We start from the raw sequence: 25718 nt of genomic DNA on the forward strand, positions 1-25718 counted from the left end.
ACACTCTATGAATTTTTGCTCGCGACTACCTCTGCCAATTTGATTTTCCCAATCTACATGAAGATTAAAGTCACCCATGATTAATGTACTGCTTTTTTTACATGCCCTCATTATCTCCTGATTTATTCTGTATCCTACTGTATAGCTATTGTTAAGGGCCCTAAAGACTATTCCCACTAGTGTCTTTTTCCTCTTGTTATTTCTTACCTCCACCCATATGGATTCTACATCTTCCAATCCAAGATCATTTCTTGTTATCGTACTTATTCTATCTCATATTTACAAAGCTACCCCACCACCCTTTCCTTCCTGCCTGTCATTTCGAAAAGTCACATAACCCTGAATATTTAGTTCCCTGCTTTGATCTCCTTGTAACAATGTCCCAATAATGACTATAAGGTCATACCCATTGACCTCTATTTGTGCTGCTAATTCATTTATTTTGTTCTGAATACTATGTGCATTTAAGTAAATACCCATTAATTTGGCCTTTTTGCCAATCTTCCCCCTTTGACCCTATTTGCTGCTTTTTTTTTATGTTTGTACACTCTTTGAATACCATTTACCTTCCTAATTGCTTGATGTACTTACATGCTAACTTTGTGTTCATTGTTCAAGCACATCAAAATCTCTCTGAATATCAACATTTACATTTTGTTTTTCTATTCTTACTACCAAAGTGAATAACCTCATACTTCCCCACATTATACTACCACCTTCTTGCTCACTCACATAACCTGTCTACATCTCTTTGCAGCTTCTTTGTGTCCTCCCCATGGCCTACATTTCCATCTAGCTTTGTATCATCAACAAACTTAAATACACTATTCTCAGTATCTCTAACATCTATGTTATTCAGATAACTTTTCAATAGCTGAGGACCCAGCACTGATCCTTGAGACACTCCTCTAGTTACAGCCTGTCAAGTTGAAAATGATCATTTATTCCAACTCTTTGCTTCCTGTCTGTTTACCAATCCTCCATCCATACTAATATATTACCCCTCATCTTGTGTATTAACCTTTTGTATGGCACTTTATTGAATGTTTTTGGAAATCCAAGTACAGTACATCTACTGGTTCCCCTTTATCTACCACACTAATTACAACCTCAAAAAACTCTAATATATTTGTCAAACACAATTTTACTTTTGTAAAACCAAGTTGGCTTTGCCTGATCATACTGTTTTCCTAAGTGCATTGTTAAGACTTTCTTAATAATAGATTCCAGCAATTTCTCAACTACCGATATCAGGTTAACTGGTCTATAGTTCCCTGTTTTCTCTTTCCCTCCTTTCTTGAAAAGCGGTTTTACATTTGCTAACTTGCAATCCACTGGGACCATTCTAGAATTGAGGGAATATTGGAAAATCATAAACAGTGCTTCCACTATCCCTGCAGCTATCTCTTTCAGAACACTCAGATGTAGGTCATCTGGTCCTGGGGATTTGACTGCTTTTAGTCCCTTACGTTTCTTCAATACCTTTTCCTCTGCGATATTAATTAGCGTAAGTTCCTAACTCTTATTAGCTCCTTAATTACCCTCTATTTCTGGTATGCAATTTGTGTCATCTACTTGAAGATAGATATGAAATATTTGTTTATGGGTAGAATTTTACATCCTATGGGAGGGCAGGTGCCCGACCCAATTGGCGTAAAATCGCGTGAGAAGACGTCAGGCGAACATCCCGACATCATTGCGCACTTGCACGATATTTTGCTCGAGAGGCGCGCGCAAAAATTCAGAAATGCCCCCGCCGACAATTAAGAGGGCCATTAAGGCCATTAATGGCGCAATTGTCTCCAATTTTTCATGGCCCGTTCAACCTTACAGTTGGCGGATGGGTGACTAGGTCAGGCGGGTTTTGCATTTTTCATCAAAACTCATCCAAGGGTGGGATGAAATTTCCGTTATGAAATAAAATAAAAATAAATATCTGCGGACAGCATTTCTCTCGGTTATATTTTCAGGTGATAGATTATGATGCATGGACATTTTTTTGCAGCTCTTAAAACCTTTATTTGAGCGTTTTCAGGCTTGCAGCTCCCTGAGGCAGCTGTCTGCCTTCAGGGAGCTTTCTCGCAGTGCTCACTTGCTCCCGCAGCTATGTTATCGCCTGCTCTCTTCCCACCCCCAACCCAGCAGCACTGAACTTTTCAGTGTGCGTTTCATGCTGGCTGGCTGTTAATTGGCCAGCCAGCCCGAAATTGCAGTTGGGGGCCGAGCATGGTTGGCGATCCATTTCCCGGCCACTCCTGGACCCGCCGATCACGCACACCCGCCCGCCAAAGGTAAAATTCAGACCTATGTCTCTACTATTTCTTCATTTCCGATGATCATTTCTCCTGTCTCTGCTTCTAAGAGACCAATATTTAGTGTAGTCACTCTCCTTTTTATGTACTTGTAAAAGCTCTTACATTCTGTTTTTATGCTCCTGACTAGTTTACACTGATATTGAATTTTTTCCCCGTTTATCAATGTTTTGGTAGCCCATACAGTTCCTAAAACACTCCCCACCCGCAACCTAATTGCCTGGCATATCTCCCACTCCTTAAGTAGTACCAGGCATATCTCAAAGTAAGGCACCAATCTAGTGAAGTTACAACACAGGAAAATCTGCATACGCAACACTAAAAAACAGCAAGCTATATATAAAAGAAAAACAACTTGCATGTATGTAGCATGTTTCATGACCTCAGGACATCTCAAAGTGCTTTACAGTCAATGAAGTAGTATGTAAAGTGTAGTCACTGTTATAATGTAGGTAGCACTGGTGCTGAATCTGAACCCAACCCACCCTACAGTCAATGCAGGTGATGAGGGTCCTGGCAGTGGAGCCAGTTATGCATGGCATTGCCGCTTGGGGTAGAATCGGCTGATCAATTTCGATTACACAGTGGCTGGTCAATGAACAGGGTGAAGGTGTGAGGCCTTTCCAATCAAGTGATGGGGGCGGGAAGGAAGGTGGAAAATCCCATCCTTTTTTAATGCCAGTCAGACCTGTCTGCAGTGGTTCCAAGGTCTCTGTTTTTTTGGATGTGAGAGGAGCTGCTGTGCATCTCTGAACACCAGCCTTCAGCTCCAAAGTGGAAAAAGTTGAGAATGAGGATATGGATGCATCGGTGGCCACAACAACTTACTTGGATGAGTGCAGCTCCAACAACACTCAAGAAGTTTCACACCATTCAGGACAAAGCAGCCCACTCAATTGAACCCCATCACCAACTTCAACATCCACTTCTTCCATCATCGACACACAGTGGCAGCAGTCTGGACCATCTACAAGGTGCACTGCAGCAACTCACCAAGGCTCCTTTGACAGCACTTTCCAAACCAGCAGCCATTACCACCTCAAAGGACAAGGGCAGCAGATGCGTGGGAATGCCACCACCTGCAAGTTCCCTCCAAGCCATACACCATCCTGACTTTGAAGTATATCGCCATTCATTCAATGTCGCTGGGTCAAAATCCTGGAACTCCTTCCCTAACAGAATTGTGGGTGTACCTACACCACAGGGACTGCAATGATTGAAGAAGGCAGCTCACCACCATCTTCTCAAGGGCAATTATGGGTGGGCAATAAATGCTGGCTGAGCCAGTGACACCCACATCCTGTGAAAGAATGAAAAAACACAGCATCCTGCATCCTCAGTGTCTGCAGCCTTCAGTGAAGAAAGCGAAACAAGATGCTGGTAGCTGGGGATTGACTCAAGTCAGACAATAGCCCCATGGTGCAACGATGCATCAATGAGGGTTCTCTTCCCGGTAGCCTGGGAACTGCGGTATGTATTGTTCCCAACCGACAGTAAGAAAATACAAAAACAGAATTACCTGGAAAAACTCAGCAGGTCTGGCAGCATCAGCGGAGAAGAAAAGAGTTGACGTTTCGAGTCCTCATGACCCTTCAGCAGAACTGAGTAAAGTTAGGAGAGGGGTGAAATATAAGCTGGTTTAAGGTTTTGAGGGGGGAAGGGGGTGGGTGGGGGGAGAGAAGTTGCTGGTGGTGGGGGGGGGTTGTCGGGACAAACAAGCAGTGATTGGAGCAGATAATCAAAAGATGTCACAGATAAAGGATCAAAGAGGTGTTAAAGGTGGTGATATTATCTAAGAAAATGTGCTTATTAAGAATGGATGGCAGGGCACTCAAGGTACAGCTCTAGTGGGGGTGGGGTGGAAAGACTGACAGGGTATTACAGTTATAGATTTAAAAATAATGGAAATAGGTGGGAAAAGAAAAATCTATATAAATTATTGGAAAAAACTAAAGGGGGGGGGGAAGAAACGGGAAGGGGGTGGGGATGGGGGAGGGAGTTTAAGATCTAAAGTTGTTGAACTCAATATTCAGCCCGGAAGGCTGTAAAGTGCCTAGTCGGAAGATGAGGTGCTGTTCCTCCAGTTTGCGTTGGGCTTCACTGGAACAATGCAGCAAGCCAAGGACAGACATGTGGGCAAGAGAGCAGGGTGGAGTGTTAAAATGGCAAGCGACAGGGAGGTTTGGGTCTTTCTTGCGGACAGACCGCAGGTGTTCTGCAAAGCGGTCGCCCAGTTTGCATTTGGTCTCTCCAATGTAGAGGAGACCGCATTGGGAGCAACGAATGCAGTAGACTAAGTTAGGGGAAATGCAAGTGAAATGCTGCTTCACTTGAAAGGAGTGTTTGGGCCCTTGGACGGTGAGGAGAGAGGAAGTGAAGGGGCAGGTGTTGCATCTTCTGCGTGGGCATGGGGAGGTGCCATAGGTGGGGGTTGAGGAGTAGGGGGTGATGGAGGAGTGGACCAGGGTGTCCCGGAGGGAACGATCCCTATGGAATGCCGCCAAGGGGGGTGAAGGGAAGATGTGTTTGGTGGTGGCATAATGCTGGAGTTGGTGGAAATGGCGGAGGATGATCCTTTGAATGCAGAGGCTGGTGGGGTGATAAGTGAGGACAAGGGGGACCCTATCATGTTTCTGGGAGGGAGGAGAAGGCGTGAGGGTGGATGCGCGGGAGATGGGCCGGACACTGAAGAGAAGAAAATACCGTCCAGTCTGACCAAGGAAGCCTGGGCAAAGGTGACAGCAGAATTTAGCAGCTGTGGGGTCCAGAAATACAACTGGATCCCAAGCTGAGGTCAGGTCTCTGATCTCCTCCTCACTGCCAGGGTGAGTCTGACTGAATGATGTGTGTACTGTGGTTACTGTGGGCAACACGTAATGCGTCTCAACATAGGGTTCAGCCAGGCGGGTAAGAGAATAGGGTGCCCAAGCCACAGCTGCCTCATGAGGAATGGCTGCATGTGAATGACCATCTGTCTCTCATTCCCATCGTCCTACAAGACCCATGAGAGTGCACATGTGAGAGAGACATTCACAAAGGCCCATCTTGGGCCTGAGGGATGCCAAGCGAGGAGGAGGGTCTGTTGGTCATTGTTTCAAGACTCACTCTCCCTTTCTGCATGCAGGAGAAAAGGACCCACAAAACCAGGGAAAGGGTAAGGATGGGTGGAGGTGTACCAAGTCCAAGAACCCTGACAGCTGCTGAGATGGAGACTCCAGAACTGGCCGAAAAGCTGGGTGGCTGGGCCATTGCTGATGGAGAGACTGGAGTGATGGGCAACGAGAGTGAGAAAGACTAGAACTTGGGCAGAAAGGCACATCTGGATGGGAGAAGTGATTGGGAAGGCTGAAGATCTAATTGTTTGTGTTCTCCCATGCAGGTTTATAGAGGGATGGGTTGCTGCCACGACAGAGATCCTGCAGTTCACCTCTGAGGAAGAGGGCGTCCAAGCCTTCGAGGATGCAGCAACACATCTTTCCTCATACCCTCCACTGGAGCAGATACATTCATATCAGTGGGTCTGTGGTCACAAACTGGTTCTAGGTCACAAGCTGGTTAGTATCTTATTGATACACAGGAGCAGCTGACGGCGGCTGTGGCAACCGAGTGCCCTGCAGTCGGAAGACTTTTGGACGCCAGTCCCATGCTGAGCCCCAGACTGATGATGGGCCAAACGGAAGAACAGGAGAACATCTCGTGGAGTTGTCAGAAGTTATGTGTATTTGTGTGCGGATGATGGAAGAATTCATATAGGTGTGTGAGTGCATGGCTTCCCACATGGAGAAATTGGTCCCCATGATGAAGAGCTAGAACCAGCAGTGCATTTGGTGGCTGACGGGTATTTGCACAGATCTGCATACCATCGCTTTGGCCATGAGCTCTCGGCCGCAGTGGTAAAGCAAGAGGAGGACAGGGTGCCTGCAGTGCCCTCCAGGTGCCCCTCCATCTCTGGTAGACAGGGAAACGCTGTTGCCCAAGAGAGGGAGGTGGTGCTGCAGCCTTCCTCAGCTGGGGGATCCTCACAAGGCAGTCTGAGGGTGGACAGGCACTCCTCATCCCCTCTGCCAGTGATCTGACTGTATCCAGTGGAACCGACCACAAAGTAGGCTTGTGCACTTGTGCAAGAGACCCTCAGGATGTTGGAGGCCTCCAGGCCTCAGGCACACAGAAGACCAAGGTCATCTCAGGCCATGGGGCAGCGGGTCCAGCAACCTGCGTCTACCTCAGCTGCAGATGTCAGGACCACACCTTGTTAGAGCACTCGCAAGTGCATTGGAAAGAGCACTTAGACCCATAAGGGTGTCACGGGTGTTTAAAAATTTGACGTTGAACACTCGACTTTGAGTTTGATTAAAGAGTGTTCCTTCTTTTATTCCTATGTCCTTTATTCAGCTTCATGCCTTTGGAATGGCTTTTTGAACCCTTGGACCCTCATGTCTGTAGGGCTCAGGGCAGATTCTGACCCTCTCCATGGATTGGAGCAGCACATATGCAGAGGCTGGGCAATGGACACTCTAAGTAATATGTCAGATGACATGTGGGTGACATGGTAAGTTGGAGATACAGTTGCATCACTGTTCTCCATGATGGTGATCAGCCTCTCCATGGGGAAAGCTGTTGTATGATGATGTATATGCCTGCATGCTACTGGAATGTAAAGGTGCTCGGCAGAGCAAGAGTTAATGTGGGACTGGAGAATAGCACCACCCACGGTATGATACATTGAATCATATGGTAATAGACTGAGAGAACAGTCTAGAAAGAACACTCTGGAGCCTGCCTATATGGCGGTAACAGCACCATGCATGTCCATATCTTGGATCTGTAAATAGTTCAAGGTGAACAATAAACGGTTTATGTTTAAATATACCAGTTTCAAGATCTCACCTTTGAGACACCACCACGCACGTATAATACAACATGGTTGGCAGCAGTTCGATATCGGCGCTATGAGCATAGGTAAGTTGGAGATGGTTGCCAGCGGTGGGTTCTCCTAAAAGATATCACATCAGAGATAGTATCATAATCTGACATGGTTGGAGAAGTTAGGACTGCTTTCCTTGGAGAAGAGAAGGGTGAGAGGAGATCTTATAGAGGTATTCAAAATTATGAAGCATTGGGACAGAGTAGATAGGGAGAAACCACTCCCACTCATCAAATGATCAAGGACGAGAGGGCACAGATTTAAAGTAATTGGCAAAAGAAGCAAAAACGATATGAGAAAAATCTTTTTCCCGCAGTGAGTGGTTAAGGTCTAGGATGCTTTTCCTCAGAATGTGGTCGAGGCAGGTTCAGTTGAAGTATTCAAAAGGGAATTAGGCTGTTATCTGAAAAGGAACAATGTGCAAGGTTATGGGGAGAAGGCAGGAGAATGGCACTAAGTGAAATGCTTATTTGGAGAGTTGGTGCAGACACAAGGGGCCAGATTGCCTCCTGCACTGTAACATTTCTGTGATTCTGTGGTGATCCATTTTGATATGAAAGGTGGCAGCATTTTAAATGCATGAACCCAGAACAGTATCCCATGGTATGAAACACTAAAAGCAGCTGAAGCTTAACTAGAGAGGTGTGCACCTAAGAAGGAAACTTGAAGGAACAGTTGAAGCAGCTTCGCTACAGACTTAGAAGTTGAGGTCCACCACAGTGAGTGGAAGTTCATTGCAAGGCTACCGAGTGACGCAAAGTAAAAAGGGAAAAAAACATGGTCAGATCACAAAGACGTGTGAACCAAAATACAAAAATTGCAAGACTCTGAGTGATGCAATGTGAAGAATCCTGGACAGCTCACGAGATGGTGAGCAAAGATGATAAAAAAGAAGCTGTACTTACATTTTAGAATAGGTGGCAGTCCCAAGGGCTCAACGTCCATAGAGAAGCTTGAAGACAGCTACAAATTTTAAAAAAGGTAAAAATCAGTTGGCAGAGTCAAACATTTAGGAGAAACCTACGGAGTTTAAAAAGGGGAGACCTGCAGAGTTTAAGGAAGAAGTGCTGTCCCTTTAAGTTTCAAAAAGAATGACCTCCAATCGGTACCACAAGCCTGCCATGTTAATGGGGAAAGGGAAGAAATCGGCAGAGTTTGAAGGCAGTAATTGCTGAAATGACCCACAAAAAAATAAGGAAAAGGAAAAGTTTTCAAAGTTTCAAAAAAAAAAACAAGGCGACCAATCGCTGGAGAGCCCTCACCAAAAGCACAAAAGCATGGGAAACTCAAGCAAAGAAAGCCATCAGCCTGAGTGTAAATAAAACAGTTACAGCACTCACAGTCTTAAAGAGACAACATAATTTAAAGCTGTAACTACAAGAAAAGTAAACGGCCATGGCAGAAAAATGGAAGAGACCCCAGAGAGAGAGCAACTCTGCCAAGGGCAACAAAAGGCACCAGAGTGAGGGTAAGCAGAGACCCCAGAGGGAGGACACAAATAACCCCAAGGAGAGGACAACCAATGACCCCAGTGCGGGGGGGGGGGGTGTAACAGAAAACCCTAGAATGTAAGGTAACTCAAAAGAAGCAAAACATGCAAAAAGTAAATGAAATTGTTCTACACGAAAATGTCCACATCAGAGCTGAACTAGAAGATTTAAAGCACAAGCTTCAAGCTGAGTTTATACCTTTCAAATTGCATAATTACCTGAAGTCTTCACTGGGCCAAGCAGTTCAAGATCTGAACAAACAAATTTGAGAGATGACACAAAGGTATCAGGAGGAAATAACAACCCTCAATTCCATAGTTGGCAAATCAAAGTAGGAGTTGGGAAAATTCAACCAGATGTACAGTCAGGCAAAATAGCAAATAGAAAAGGCACATAAAGAAGTTGCGACCTTGAAAGACTCCTTGAAGAATCAATATGTAGCCATGGAAAAATATGAGGAGCTAAAAAGGATGTTGAACATTACTTCAGAAAAAGTTGTGTTGGAACTATTAGTAGCAACAAAATGAGGCACTGAAGCCCAGAATGAGTTGGCAAAAGGTCAACAAGAAAATCAACTGTCGAAAGAACCACTGATTGTCCTCCAAGATTAAATGCAGAATGAATGCGTAACCACTCAGCAACATGAAGAAATGAAGACTTTCTTAAACAGCAGAATGGAAGAACAGCAGACGAAACTCGAGGGCACAATTCTGAATTACAGGAAAGCTCAAGATGCAATAAGCGAGCTTCGCAAGAAAGGAAACCTATTGACAGATCTTCACACACTACAAGAATTCCTTAGGACAAAGTTTATTCGTTTGGAAAATTATGAAGAGAAGCAAAGTGAATTTAATGTCACTTTGTACAAACTGAAGAACCAGTTGGCAGGGAAGACTCAGCAATGTTCTATATTCCAGGAGAAAGCTGAAAACTACAAGAAGGAGACTGAGGAACTGAAGAAGCAGTTGAATGGAAAAGAGGAGGCATTGAAAGGAAAAGCATAGAACTTTCCAAGCTGCGAGCGGATAACAAAGCCATGAGTAGCACAAATACAGAACTGAAATAAGTTAAGATTTCACCAGAGACAGATCTGGCCAACAGTAAACTCAAATTGAAGGACAAGGACAAAGTTCAGTTGCAGATAGGAAAAGAAGAGGCAGAAATTAGATCAGAGAGTGTAAACCTGAAAGGCACTAAGAGAAGAGAAAGCTGAGCTGAATGAAGGAATTCATAAGCTTACAAAACTATTTGAAAATAAGACAGCAAACAAGTGTTTGGCTGAGATGGTGAAACAAGTGGAAATGAAGGTTCCATTTGCAAAACGTCAATGTTCACAAGAACTTGGTGGACACCATGGAAAAAGAAAATTCAAGTCCACATTAGGAATGAACGGAGTGCATATTTCCCTTGGAAGGAACAGGACAAACCCACAGTGTCCGAAAAAAGCAGACAAGTTGTTAATAAAGAGAAACGCAACTTGAAGGAGTGCACAAAGTGAATCAAATGCAGGAAGCCAAGTACCATAAACACAGATCACTACTACCATTCCTCCAGACATGACAGACCGAGATGTGGAAGAACTGTCAAACCTCAAGAACTTCTGAATTTATAAAGTCAGAGACTTGAGATGGGGGAGCAGGAAAGGCAAGTAAAGGTTGTATTACAAATAGTTATACTCCATTGGAAGGGTAAGTTTTCTTTGGAGAAGAAAGGGGGCTATTGTATGATGTTGTATGTGCATGCATACTACTGCAATGCAAAGGTGCTCAGCAGAGCAAAGGTTAATGTGGGGCTGGAGAATAACACCACCCACGATATGATGCATAGAGTCAGATGGTAATAGACTGAGAGAAGAGTCTAGAAAGAATACTCTGGAACCAGCCTGCATGGAGGTAACAGCACCATGCATGACCATACTTTGGATCTGTAAATGCTTAAAGGTTAACAATAAATAGTTCATGTTTAAATATACAAGTCTCAAGATCTCAGCATTGAGACATCACTGCACACCATGTTGCAATGTGGTTGGCAGCAGCAGACTATCAGCATTGTCAGCATAGTACAACAGCAGCCGTGCACTCACACACCTGGATGGATTCTTCCATCATCCGCGCATGGCTGCACATAGCCTCTGACAGTTCCACTAGATGTTCTCCTGTTCTACACTGTAACTCCAGCAGATTCAGTTTGGTCCGTCAGTCTGGGGCTCAGCATGGGACTGGCCTTCAACAATCCTCCAACTGTCAAGGCACTGCGCTGTCACAGCCTCCATCAGATGCTCCTGCGTATCAGTGAGATGCTAACCAGCTTATGACCCAGAACTGGTTTGCGACTGCATACCCACTGATATGAGTTGATGTGATGATAAAGTCATGAAAATGATGCCTACTGGAACTGCCTGAGAATGATGTTGTCTCAAGTCTCCCTAGCGCAGCTGAAGTATCACTCCTGCCTCCTCTACCACATCATCTCTATCTAAGAATCTCTCCTCCACAACCTCAGGGTCCTAAGTGTAACCCCTCTGCTGCACCAGGTTGTGCAAGGCACAGCAGAGAATGATGCTTCACTGGGTCATATTGCAGAGCTCCTCTGGAATTGTCCAGGGAATGGAATCACAACTTGAGCAGTCCTATTGTCAATTCAATTGGTATTGTATTGTTCCTTGGCTTCACTTTGAGGGTTTCTGACTGGCGTCATTAGTCAAGTCCGGACAGGGTCTCCCCTGTCACTGAGGGTCTCTCCCTGGAGTTGTTCATGTGGCTGGAACAAGTATGGCACTTAGGAGTGCTGCAGCACATATGTATCACAGCTGCTCCCAGAAATCGGGTATGCACCTACAGAATTCACTGAGACAGTTCAGATGCAGCCACATTGATATGATTGGAGTTGGGCTTCTAGCTTATCTGCCCCTCAAGCAACACAGAGGCATCAAAGTGCCACCAAGTGCTCCAGAGCTTTTCACCCCTCGGGCACAGACTGCAAACTAATGAGCATTTTAGTGGACTGCAGAACAGTTGGATGACTGGGCATGATGTACAATCCCCTTGCTAAAGCTGGCCATGGACCAGTCACTGGTGGAGATGCTCACAGCCCCTTGCAACATCATCATTCCAGTTTGGACAAGTCTTCCCCATGGTTCAAGCCAATAGCGCAGCCTTGCAGTGCGGGTTAGGAGAATTCCTGCGCCTGAGCTGAGAGCACAGCATGCAGTCCAATGGGCAAAGCTACCACCAATCAGTCAGGTGGAGTGAGGTGGAGGAAGGCGGGGTTTCAGGCAGCCATGCAGCGCATTAATCTCTGACCGTCCAACTGGTGGCCAACACTCTCCGGGATACGTTAAGGGACCTTCAGACTTAATCAAGAGATGTTCTTAGTACACTACCATGTTAACCCACGTGCCTCTGTCTTTCATCCTTCAGGAGGAGTACATCAGGATCATGGAGCCTGGCAAACTAGCTGTATGCCTGATGGCCTACAGAGAGCGAAGACGACAGAGAAGAGAGCGACTGAGGCTGGTGGCTGCGCAGAGAGAGGAGCAGCACCCTCTGGAAGAAGGCACAGCTGGGGCTCCCACACATGCCATTGAAGAGCCACAGCGAGCTGATGCTGGTCGGTGCTGAGCTAGACTTAGGGTCTATAGATGCTGCCTTTCATTCCTGCAGATGACCGAGGATCAGTGTCACTGTAGACTGCGCATGTCTAGGGAACTGGTTGGTCACATCTGCCAGTTACTGCAGGATTTGGAGCCACGTGGACATGGAGGGCATCGACTGCCAGTGGCTGTGAAAGTGACTGCGGTACTCAATTTCTATGCCAGTGGCTCCTTTCAGGGCTCCACAGGTGACCTCTGTGGGATATCACAAGCTTCCACCCACAAATGCATCCATGAGGTCACGGATGCCATCTTCACGCTAATAGTCACTAGATTCCAGGAGGATGATGATGACATGCAGTGAGGACACTCCGCAGATCTTCATATAGCCTCTGAGAATGTCTGACTCCTGTCTGGCCGAGGGCAGCTCGCTTGCGCTCTGTGATCAGGGTCATCTCATAGAGACGCAGCCATGAAACTTTAAAAGCATCTGATGCTTTGTCCACCTTCAGCATCTGACCCCTTCAGGAGCAGAGTGTCACTGGTTATATGCTAAAGGGATGGGGGGGTCAGCCCCACCTTAAAGGTGCTGAGAGCACACAGAGAGAATGACGGAACTCTGTGACGTCTGCCCTCAACATTCTGGCAGCAATGACAAGCACTATCGAGGTGCAGACATCACTAATGTGTTCAGGGAGTGAGAGGCCGGATCATCACTTTGGTCTGAAGGCTGCACAGAGCACAGGGAAGAGGCCCTGGATTGAGACACCTGCCTTTATCCTGTGCAGAAAGGTTTCACATCTGAGTGACAGGAACACTGCTCATCAGAACAAGGAGACACAGGCAAGGAGACATTCTTGGGAATTTATTTACAATAGTGAACATTATGTACAAGTAGTTAACACCCGTGCCCGGCCTGTGCAACTACATATTCTTAACATACCTAACCCTGCCACTACATCTTTGTGCTGCCTGGACATCCACAGTAGAGGTGGAGGCAGCCTGCTGACTGCTATGCCCCGTCTGTGATGACCTTGGCTGGTGTCCTCTGGAGGGCTGAGACGTGGAGGGCCCCGGCCTGATTTCAGGGTCCTGCTGTGTGGCAGCGGCACCATCCTCGGCCTGTGGAGCTAAAGCTGCTGAGGTCACAGGAAGAGGGGATTCAGAGGGTCTGGACACTCTCTTGGAGTCACCTGGATGGATGGGCCCGAAGTGTGCACCTGCTAATCCTCCTCCCTATGGGTGCCCAAGGGCCCCTGGCTGACTCCTTGAGAAGGGGTAGCTGGAGTGAGATCAAGCTGCCCAGCACTCCTCTTGTGTACACACTGTTGAAGGCCAACTATGGTATCAGTGATGGAGCTCAGCCCGCGCAGCAGTGCAGGAGCGATGCCCTGGACCAGGGTCTCCATGGCAGCCACCACCCTACCAGAGCTGACCTCGCGCATTGGTCACCTCAGCCTGAAGATGGACGGACTCCTACATCATGCCTTGCAATCTGAGGAGGGCAGTGGACATCCCTTCCTGATGTTCCCTAGCTTGCCTTTGCAGCTCCAGCAACTGAGGTATGACCGAGTCCAGAGGCTCGTCATCTGACTCAGACTCAACAACGTTCTGGCCTCCAGTAGTCCTGTGAGTGCTGGAAACCTGGGAAGTCCCTGCCTCCGCCTGCTGTGGATCAGACAGTGCGATGTACTCACCAGATTGTGATCCCGCGGCTACTCTAAAGCTAGGTCCCATCGAGGTGTGTGTCTCTGCGCTGGTGGAAAGTGTGTGTGAGCGCTGTGATGGGACTTCAAGGACGGTGCCTTCAGATTCCTCTTCGGAGGTTGCTTCGGTTCTTCGGGGCTGATGGGAAGCCCTGGGTCATGGACTCCGTCGGCTGTTTCCTAGATGTGCCTGTGGAATCAAGGAGAGATAATTAGTGCATGGCAGTGGCCTGTGAAAGAGACACATCGCACACAGCATGGTTGTCTGATGGATGTTGCACTGCTGGATCCTCACTTGGTAGAGCACCACCGACCTCACTGTCAGCACAGGAACTTGCTGGCCAGCCTGATGGCTCTATTTTCAAAGTCTATGAGGACCTTGATTTCAGGCATTCCTCCACCAGTCTGCGACCTCTCCCTTTTGTTTTGTGCCAGCTTCTCCTGCATGAATAGAGATGGAGAGAGTGGACGCAGGATGCCTGCCAGGCCAGATGATAAATGTGCCTGGCATGTGTGTGTGGTGAGCGGTCCCACGGATGGGATGAGGACAATGAAGGTGTGTGAGAGAGTGAATGGTGATATCCCTTGAACTGGCAGTGAGTGAGGGCCCTGTGGATGTGTGATGGGTTTGTGAGCGTGTGAGTTGAGAGTGATGAGAAGAGTGACTTACCCTGGTGGAACGGAGGAGACCATTCATCCTCTTGCGGCACTGGGTGGCTGTCCTCTTTTGCAGGCCATTGGCGCCGACCACTGATGCCATCCCCTCCCAAGCCAGATTGGTGATTTTGCTGCCCATTCTGTGGCCTGAGCAGGAGTAGAGGACATCACGGCAAGCTTCCACTCTGTCCAAAAGGCGCTCAAGGGACACATTATTGAACCTGGGGGCTGCAGTCTTTTTGTCTTTCAGGGCCATGTCTTCTGTGCAGCAGTCGTAGGCTGGAAATACTGAGAGGTGTGTGTGTGCGGCTGCACTTTAAATATGGTGCCTGGCCTGATGAAGCGGTGAGATGATGACGGCGGGTAATTGAGAGCCCGCCCTCCATGGAAACAGCGTGTTTCCCAGAAATGCATAGTTAATGTGGTGGGGTTGGGACGATATGGCGTGAAAAGCAGACATTGCGGCCGAGGGTAACACGTCGTTTTACCCGTCCACTACCACACTTAATGCAAATCTGGGACGTTTCTGCCCAATGACTTAAAGTACCTTCAAGTCCTCCTGCACGATTCTACGTCCTCCCAGCTCCAATTCCTGCTCCAGTGGCCTGCATTAAATTCTGCCCAAAATGTCAGCACTTCTTAATTATATTACTTAGTATACAAAAACAACTTTGTATGATTATAGAGGCAGAAAATCAAAGGATTCTGGGATTAGATTAAAAATCGATTCAAAGTTTGGTTCATTTTGAGGAAGCTGAATATTTAAGAAGTATCAGCCCAATTGGTGAAATTTACAGCAGAACACAGGAATGCCAATGAATTAAACAATGGATAGAAAGGACAATCTGTCGTCTCCTGCCTTAATGAATGAATTGTTCAATATGAGAAAAATAATGAAGAAAGTGAACATCTTGGGGAGAGTGATGTTAGACATACAATAATGAAGTCTCAACCAAGAAATGAGAATCTCTATTTAAAACTTCATGCATTCTCTATAATGCTATTATTGTAAATTTGTTAGAATATTAATTATGTGCCACTATGTGAGAATATTCTTACAAACTAATCTTGGAAGATTTAGACAATAACATTCAAATAATGAATAGGGACATTTTCATCAGGATCAAATGTTTCACAAGGCAGTTTCCAATACAATAACAATCCCCTGCATGACAGTGCATATGCCAGGTGCTGATGTAATTGTCTCACATATCAGATTCACTAGGCTTAATCTACTTATCCATTTTATTAAAAATTTTAAATTCAGGTCATCTTCCACCATCTGCTTGGGGTAGACAATATGAATTAGCAACCCTGGTGGGAAGTCTAGCATGACTGGAGTGCTAATGGGAATCGTGGCACAGAAGTTAGTGCACATTACATCACATTTAACCCATTAAAATGAATGAATGACAAAACAGACACCTGAATTCTCCATTTGCACTCCTATTGTGAGTGAAGCACTATTTCATAGAACCTATTACATTGAGGCTTTGCCAGCTTGAAAATCTGAATGATGTGAGAGAATCATAAGGCTTGTTATTCTTCCACCATTTTGATTGACTCATGATAACCATGTGGCCTATGTCCCATTATTCCAGGTGACCTCCAAGGACAAAAGTCACTGGGTTTTTTTTCTTATTGTTTTTTGAAATTTATTCTTTCATGAGATATGGCATCACCAGCATTTGTTGCCTATCCCTAATTGTCCTTGAACTGAGTGGCTTGCTAGGCCAGAGGGTAATTGAGAGTCAATCCTGTGGGCCTAGAGTCACATTGAGGCCCAACCAGGTAAGGATGGCAGATTTCCTTCCCTAAAGGACATTAGTGAACCAGATGGCATTTTGCAACAATTGATGATAGTTTCATGGTCACCATTACCAAGGCGAGCTTTATATTCCAGATTTATTGACTGAACTCAAATTCCATGAGCTGACACAATGGGATTTGAACCCATACACCCAGAGAATTAGTCTGTACCTCTGGCTTACTAGTCCAGTGACATTACCACTATACTATTATCTTAAACCTCAGAGTCTTCAGGCTCCAATTTCATAGAAAGGGAAATTAAAGGTGAAGTCTCTAGCTCCCATCACCAATTTGCCCCAGAGTGGGCACTTAACCCACCCTGGCTGGGCAGGTAGCTGTGCCAGTTAGGTCACAACTCCGGCAAGATCACTCAGAACTAGAAACAGGTCGAGTAGATGACCCCATGTACAATTTTCATTATTGCCCCCACCACCAGCTTCACATCACTTCTGCACAGCTGATAAGATTTTGTCCTTTATCTGTTTTTCAGGCATAGTGCTGCCTGGCTGGGTTTCCCGAGCCTTTTCCCAGGAAAACTGGCAGCTAAAGGAAAAGGCAAGTACCGCTACATGAGAAGGTAAATATTTTTCCAGCACTGCTTGTAGGCCAAGTAGAGCAGGAGTGGTATCATCAGTTCACCACATAAGCCTGTTAGCCTCCCTAGTGATTGGACATCCCATCCCCTAGGAAGAACGTTCGCACCCCTCGCCCAAAATCATTGATACCCTTCTCACTGACTCTCCCTCAACAAACCACTATCCCCTCAGCAACTTTGCCCTTTGAACTATCTTTGACTCTCCCATCTCTCCCTCTAATGTCCTCCTGACCTGCCTCCAATCTCTCTCCAAACTGCCCAACTCTCTCTTTCCAGCCTCCATCTCTCCCCCTGATACCATCCTGGCCCCCCTCCAATCTCTCTCCAACACTTCCCACCTCTTCTTCCCCACCTTATCTCTGCCTCCTACCTCTCCCCAACACCTCCACAGATTCCCTCCAGCACCCCCATTTCTCCCTCTGATCACTTCCAGACTCTCCTATCTCTTCCCTGATCTCTCCCCAAGCCCCCCGCGATCACCCTCGACTCTCCAAGCCACACTGTACCCATGCCTCCCTTTGTGATTTCTACCTGAGCAATATGAACCTACCTGCTCCTGGGCAGTGGCCTCTTCTGCAATGTTACCCATTCAACAGGGAGCCAAACCTATCAACCAGGCTGGCCTTTGGGCAGGAAACCTTCGAGGAAAACATTTGTGGTTTAGAATTAAAACTACACAGCACTCAGGGAAAGCCAAACTGTCCCTTCAGAGCTCATTCTCATGCTTGGAAATCCTGCTCCACTAAATATCAAGGCCACTCTCACTGGTTTCCCTCTGCCTTGGCTCCACCTAGCCTGGATGTTTGTAGGGAAATGATTTTGTCCCAATTTTAACTTTGTGAGAGCAATGATGGGCAATAAATGCTGGCTTTGCCAGGGATGCCCTCATCCTGAGGATCAATCAAAAAATTATTCAGCCACTACAGAAATTTAGACAGCCAGGCATTTTAGCTTTCAGGCCTAAGTTTAATTTGACTGATCGGTTTTCTACCCAATTTGCTGACATAACAGAAAACTCATCTATATTCTGGTGCAATTCCAGCAGGCCTGCTGAGGTCTATTTAAAACAGGAACGCACTTCTTAGATCTTCTGGTTGACTTGTGGCGGAGGAAGAAGGTGCTGCAAGGTAAGTCAGAGATAAGCAACAATGTCCTCTGAAGTCTCCCTGGGAGTTCTCACAGAAGAGATGACTGTAAGGAGGGAAATCCTGCTTTCAGCCGCTGGGAAGGAAATCCCCACAGATAGGGTGGTATTTAATGGGCACAACAGGGGTCTTGCCCACAGGCTGGGGAGCCAGCGAAAGCCTTGCAGCAGGGGGCCTCACGGAGGATTGAGGAGCCTGGGGCAGCAAGCCAATCAGAGGCCGGCAGCTCTACTGAACAGTGGCACCACCGGGGAGGCCATCACTGCTGCCGGTTCAATACCCACCTGAGGTCGCGCAGCATTGCTGGATCCCTGGCCACAGGTGAGTGATGGCAGGAAATTAATTGCTGAGTGGGGGCTGCAGGGGGGGTGGGGGGGGGCGCACAAAGGGTGGCTTTGCCCTTTCTGATGCCAGGTTCATTGACCAGGCACATCTTTGAATGAGGGAACCCCGGGAGCTCACAAGCAATCCCGCATGGGTTTGCTTATTGCTCTCCCTGCATTGTGAGCCCCCACCTCCCCCCCGCTCCCCCCCACCCCCCCAACCCCCACTGCCCGACCCCTGCTGGCCTCTGGGTTATTAACAACAACAGTAGAATGAGGCCCTTATGTGGACAATAATTGCCCACTTAAGGGCCTTAATTGGCAATGGGATGGGAAGGCTGTCCATGGGCCATACCGCTTTGGACTTAATTGTGTGGAGGCAGGAAGGCAACGATGTCCCTTTGTGTCACTCTCCAGCCTGTTAAAATGCACCCCAACCACCAAACTCAGCATTGGGAAGGGTCGTAAATTCTGCCCACAATGTCTACCAGGCCAAGAGAGGGAATGCCAGTTCCAGGAGCATCACCCTTAGAATTTTGATGCAGTGCAAAATGTGCTTCAATGACCTCAGAAATGTAGCAGGTCACGACTGGATGTGGCAGGACTGCAGAGCTTAGATCTGATCCGTTGGTTGTGGGATCGCTTAGTTCTGTCAATCACTTGTGGCTTATGCTGTTTAGTATGCAAGTAGTCCTGTGTTATAGCTTCACCAGGTTGACACCTCAGTTTTAGGTATGCCTGCTGCTGCTCCTGGCATGCCCTCCTGCACTCTTCATTGAACCAGGGTTGATCCCCTGGCTTGATGGTAATGGTAGAGTGGGGCTATGGAGTTACAGATTGTGTTCGAGTACAATTCTCCTACTGCTGATGGCCCATAGCACCTCATGGATGCCCAGCCTTGAGTTGCTAGATCTGTTTGAAATCTATCCCATTTATCACGGTGATAGTGCCACACAACACGATGGAGGGTATCCTCAATGTGAAGGTGGGGCTTCGTCTCCACAATGACTGCGGTGTTCACTCCTACTGATATTGTCATGGACTGATGCATCTGCAGTTGGCAGGTTGATGAGGGTGAGGTCATGTATATTTTTCCCTCTTGTTGGTTCCCTCACCCCCTGCCGCAGACCCAGTCTAGCAGCTATGTCATTTAGGACTCAGATAGCTCAGTCAGTAGTGGTGATGGAAATGGAAGTCCCCCACCCAGAGTACATCTTGTGCCCTTGCCACCCTCAGTGCTTCCTCTAAGTGGTGTTCAACATGGAGGAGCACTGATTCGTCAGCTGAGGGAGGGCGCTACGTGGTAATCAGCAGGAGGTTTCCTTGCCCAGGTTTGACCAGATGCCATGAGACGTAATGTGGTCGAGAGTCGATGTTCAGGATTCCCGGGGCAACTCCCTCCCAACTGTATACCACTGTGCTGCCATCTCTGCTGGGTCTGTCCTGCCGGTGGGACAGGACATACCTTGGGATGGTGTCTGGGACATTATCTGTAAGATATGATTCCATGAGGATGACTATGTCAGGCTGTTGTTTGACTAGTCTGTGAGACAGCTCTCCAAACTTTGGCATTAGCCCCCAGATGTTAGTAAGGAGGACTTTGCAGGGTCGACAGGGCTGAGATTGGCGTTGTCGTTTCTGGTGCCTAGGTCGATGCCGGGTGGTCCGTCCAGTTTCATTCCTTTTTTGTGACTTTGTAGCGGGTTGTTACAACTGAGTGGCTTGCTAGGCCATTTCAGACGGCATTTAAGAGTCAACCACATTGCTGTGGGCCTGGAGTTACATGTAAAGACGACAGATTTCCTTCCCTAAAGGGCATTAGTGAACCAGATGGTTTTTACAAAAATTGAAATCGATTGATTCACTCCCAGGCAACCTTATTGAAACATATAAGATTCTTAGGAGGCATGACAGGGTAGATGCTGACAGGTTGTTTCCCCATGTGGGAGAGTCTAGGACCAAAGGGCATAATCTCAGAGTAAGGGGTCGCCCATTTAAGATAGAGATGAGCAGGGTAGTCAGTCTGTGAAATTCTTTACCACAGAGGTCTGTAGAGGCTGGGTTGTTAAGTATATTCAAAGCTGAGATAGACAGATTTTTAATCAGTAAGGGAATCAAGGGTTATGGGCAAAAGGCAGGAAAGTGGAGTTGAGGATTATCAGATCAGCCATGATCTCACTGAATGGCAGAGCAGACTTGATAAACTGAATGGCCTACTTCTGCTCCTATGTTTTATGGTTATTAATAGACTTTTAATTCCAGAATTTTATTGAATTTAAAGACCACCATCTGCTATGGCAGGATTTTGAACTCTGGCCCCCAGATCATTACCCTAGGTTTCTGGACTCCTAACGCAGCAACAATACCACTACACCATCGCATCCCCTAGCCATCCTGTTGTCTCACTGATCATTGAAAGATGATGGCACCATGATGCAGATCTCCATTGTCTCACCAGGTTGCCTGGCATGCACAGTGACAGTGTGAAGACTTTAACTAATCACATGTCCTTGCTCTCCCTTAGATTCTCCAGCACGCACTCATTCTCAGGACCCTGAAGAGCCACCCCTGACGCCAGAGGACTGCTAGGCTTCAGCTGCACCTACGTCACACCTGCTCTCTGAACCAGGCACCAGCACAGATACCAGTACCTCAGTGGGTGTTAGATCGGTAGCTAGAATGTCGGTGCACAGTGGTGAGCGTACTTCACATTAGTTTGAGGAGCAGGCGGAGGCAGAGAGAGCCCAGGACGCCGGCAGTTGGAGGATGCTAGAGGCCAAGACAATGCTGAGCCGAAGGCAGATGATGAGGCTCTCGAGTCATCCATTAGGCAGCAGGTGCTGCATGTCCAGCGGGATGTGCGGGAGGATCTGGTGGGCACCCTTGAGGGTTTGCGTGCCTTGGTCTCTGTTGTGGAGGAGTCCATGCGGAGCATAAGCTCTGTGCTAATCCTCATGGCCGAGCGCACTGCCTCCTCCATTGAGAGAGTGGTGACTCTCATGGAGAGGCAGCACAAGGGACAGAATCAGGGGTTCCTGGAAGCCCTCACACAGGCACTGACCTCAGATGGTCAGTGCCAGTCTGGGAGATGGATGAGGCACCCAGTATCCTAGCTAGGTGCCTGTCCATTAATGGTGAGCAGGGAGGGACAGGTCACGGGTGATCTTCTGTTGTCTAATGTTTTGTTTATGTTTACTGGTGTAGGAATGAGACCAGATAAGTTTATGTTAATTTGTTTGGATTGTGAAAATGACATAAATTTTGTTTTTGTCGTAATGGCCTGAGTATGCTTCACCTTTGTATTTTTTTGGTGCACAGTATGCCAGAATGTAATGCTGGACGAGAATGGCTCGAAACCTTATTGCACAGGCACTGAGTGGACTTTTGGTTCAAATGAAAGGGCCATTTCAGACATCCGGGATGGAGACGGCAGCCCTGGCATGAGGTGGAAGCTAATCTTTGGCAGCCTAGCTGCAGGAGCGTAGGATCAAGGAGTCCCTGATGTCCCTGTCTCCCTGAAGGATACAGAGGTCTGTTTCCATGCCCTCAGTGTTCTCCTGACCGTGCTCCTTTTCTGACTCACTATTGGACTCATCCTCTGTGGCCTGTGCAGCTGCCTCAGGATCCTCTTCCTCCACTGGGTCTCCCCTTGCCACTGCCAGATTGTGGAGAGTGCAGCATTCACCCACGATCAGTGACACCCGCTCTGGGGGGTATTGTAGTGCTCCCCCTGAACGGTTCAGGCATCGGAAGCACATCTTCGGAAGACCTATGGTCCTCTCTACCACCGCTCTTGTGGAGGCATGACTCCTATTATAACGCTACTCTGCCTCTGTTCTTGGGTGGCAGAGAGGCGTTATGAGCCACCTTGTCACCCAGGTGCCATCCATCCAGTCGGGCTGGAGCACTGAAGAGCCTCGGCACCTGGGAGTGTCTCAGGATGTAAGCGTCATGGGAGCTGCCTGGGTACCTTGCACAGACTTGCAGAATCTGCGTCCTATGGTCACACACTATCTGGACGCTTCTGTTGACGAAGGTATCGGACTGACCCACTGGTGCCTTGATGGCCACATGTGTGCAGTCGATTGCACCCTGGATACGGAGGAACCCAGCAATCGCTGCAAAGCATCTGGCTCACTCTGCCTGGCTGGCCTCGTCCGTACGGAAATGAATAAATGTCATTATGCACATGAACAGAGCTTCTATCACCAGGTTGATGCAACTACGGACAGCTGATTGGGAGACTCCACACGGATCCCCCACTGACCCCTGGAAAGGGCTGGAAGCATAGAAGTTGAGGGCCACTGTGACTTCAGAGCCACTGGCATGGGGTGTCCATTCATAGAGTCAGAGGTGATCCCAGGCCTGATCCTCTGACAAATGGAGGTCATGGTCTCCCTGGAGAGGCAGAGCCTCCTTTGGCATTGCACCTCAGACATATTGATGTAGTTGCATTGCCACCTGTAAACCCTGGCAGCAGGGTAGTGGCGTCTTCTGTGGCGCCTTCCACCTTGGACTTCCTGCTGGCCCTGTGCCCCTTGTACCTGTGCCTCTCCTCCCACAGGTCGCTCCCCTGGAAGCTGCATTGGGACACCTGGCCACCCCTTCATTCTGCCCCTCGCTTCCTCCTCAGAGGAGGTGCCACAGCGGAGACCACAATCCACATTACCAAGGTAAAAGAAGGCTGTCTGATACCTGGAAGGGTCCACACGGTCTGAATCATCCGGGGGCCTCGGAGACAACAATGAGTCTTGAAATGAAGACCATAAATGCTAAGAATGAAGCTCAGAAAGGAGATGAACAATCTCCAAAACAATATAGATAGGTTGGTGGAGTGGGCGGTAAAGTGGCAGATTGATTTTAACATAGAGAAGTGTGAGGTCATACATTTAGGGAGGTCAAACAGTTACAGGGATTACACAATAAATGGGAATATACTAAGAGGGGTAGATGAAGTGAGAGATCTTGGCGTACAGGTACACAGGTCCCTGAAGGCAGCAGTTCAAGTAGACAAGGTTGTAAAGAAGGCATATGGAATGCTCTCCTTCATTGGCAGACGTATAGAATATAAAAGTAAGGATATAATGTTGGAATTGTATAAAACACTGGTGAGGCCACAACTGGAGTATTGTGTGCAGTTCTGGTCAGCACATTACAGGAAGGACGTAATAGCTCTGGAGAGAGTGCAGCGGAGGTTTACAAGAATATTGCCAGGGTTAGAAAAGTATAGCTACGAGGAGAGATTGGATAGATTGGGGTTATTTTCCTTAGAACAAAGAAGGCTGAGAGGTGACTTGATTGATGTGTACAAAATTATGAGGGGAATAGATAGAGTGGACAGGATAAAATTGTTTCCCTTGGTGGAGAATTCTAGAACCAGGGGACATAGATTCAAGATAAGTGGCAGAAGGTGTAGGGGGGACATGAGGAAGAACTTTTTTACGCAGTGGGTAGTGGGTGTCTGGAATTCGCTGCCCAAGTTGGTGGTAGAGGCAGAAACTCTAAACTCTTTTAAAAAGTACCTGGATCTGTACCTTAAGTGCTGTAAGCTGAAGGGCTATGGGCCGGGTGCAGGAAGGTTGGATTAGAAAGGGCACCTGGGTGTCCTCGGGCTGGCATGGACAATATGGGCCGAATGGCCTCCTTCTGTGCTGTAACTTTTCTATGGTTCTATGGTTCTATGAAGCTGTCAAATTCAAATAAGCAACCAGCAGCAAACTATCTCCTGAGCTCTTCACTACTCACACTGGCTGACCCTTTTTATCCCGCACTTGGATGATGTTTTGCAAAGTGTGGGTTGCCCACTTGTCGGTTTTGCTCATGTGATGAGCACAAAATTGCATGGGCAATGTAAAATCAGGTTCAGTAAGGTTTTTAATTACCTTAAGTAGCCTTTTAATTGATGGTAGGTGCGGCTTCAACACCCATCGACCTGAAGATTGCTTGCATGTGGGATGACGGTGGGACGCTCGCCCGATGTCTTCTCATATTATTTTTCGCCCGATCTGGTCTGGTGCGTGCCCACACCCCTGCTAGATGTAAAATTCTGCCCATGGGCAGCAGAGCTTTGGATGACCTCAAGTTTATGGATGGAAGAATGTGGAAGACCAGCCAGGAGTGTGGAATCATCGTGTCTGGAGTTACGAAGGCATGGATGAGGGTTTCAGCAGCAGATAAGCTGAGGCAGGGGTGATAATGGGCGATGCTACGGAGGTGGAAAAAAGAGGTCTTAGCGATGGCATGAATATAAGGTCAGAAACACGTCTCAGGATTAAATGTGACACTAAGGTTGCAAACAGACAGGCTTAATCTCAGACTGTTGTCAGGGAGAGGGATGGAATCAATAGCTTGGGAACGGAGTTTGGAGCGGGTACTGAAGACAATGGCTTCAGTCTTCCCTGATATTTAATTGGAGGAAATTTCCACTCACCCAGTACTGGATATCAAAAAAACAGTCTGATAATTTAGGAACAGTGGAGGAGTCGAGAGAGATGGTGTCAGGGTAGAGCAGGATTTCATCAGCATACCCGTGAAAACAAATGCTGTGTCTTCGGATGATTTAAGGTGATGATTCCTCATGTCCCCCGCTAATCCTTCCACCAACCACCTTAAATCTATGGCCCCTGGTAATTAACCTCTCAGCTAGGGGAAACAAGTCTTTCCTGTCTACCCTGTCTGGCCCCTCATAATTTTGTACACCTCAATTAGCCCCCTAAGCCTGCCCCTCCAAGGGGCAGCATGTAGATAAGAAATAACACATGTCAACAGTCCTTTCCTCCCTTCTCCAGCACTATGAACAATTTTGTCCCCTCCATCACATCATTCAGCGCCTATCACAAGGGTGCACTATGCCACCTTCCATTCTTATTTTAAACATACAGTCACCTCTATGGGAAGTAAACTGCTGGGCCCACACAAGTAGTCATACCAGGGATTGGAAGGCCTTCCAAGAAGTTTCAGAGCTATGGCTGAAAGTATGAAAAGTGTCTGCTTCCAGACAGTTTAGTGTCATCTCACAGTCTTCCTGGAGAACCTGGTCACCCCAAGGGATGCTGCAGGTGAGTCTTCATAACAGGAGTCACTGTTGCAGCTTTGCTGGAAGCTCAAATAGCTGCAGAGTCTGGGCTGCACCTTGGAGAGACAGGCGTCCATATGGAGAGATTAA

The sequence above is a fragment of the Cetorhinus maximus genome, chromosome 1 (genome assembly GCF_964194155.1).
Source record: "Cetorhinus maximus chromosome 1, sCetMax3.hap1.1, whole genome shotgun sequence".
Taxonomy (NCBI): domain Eukaryota; kingdom Metazoa; phylum Chordata; class Chondrichthyes; order Lamniformes; family Cetorhinidae; genus Cetorhinus; species Cetorhinus maximus.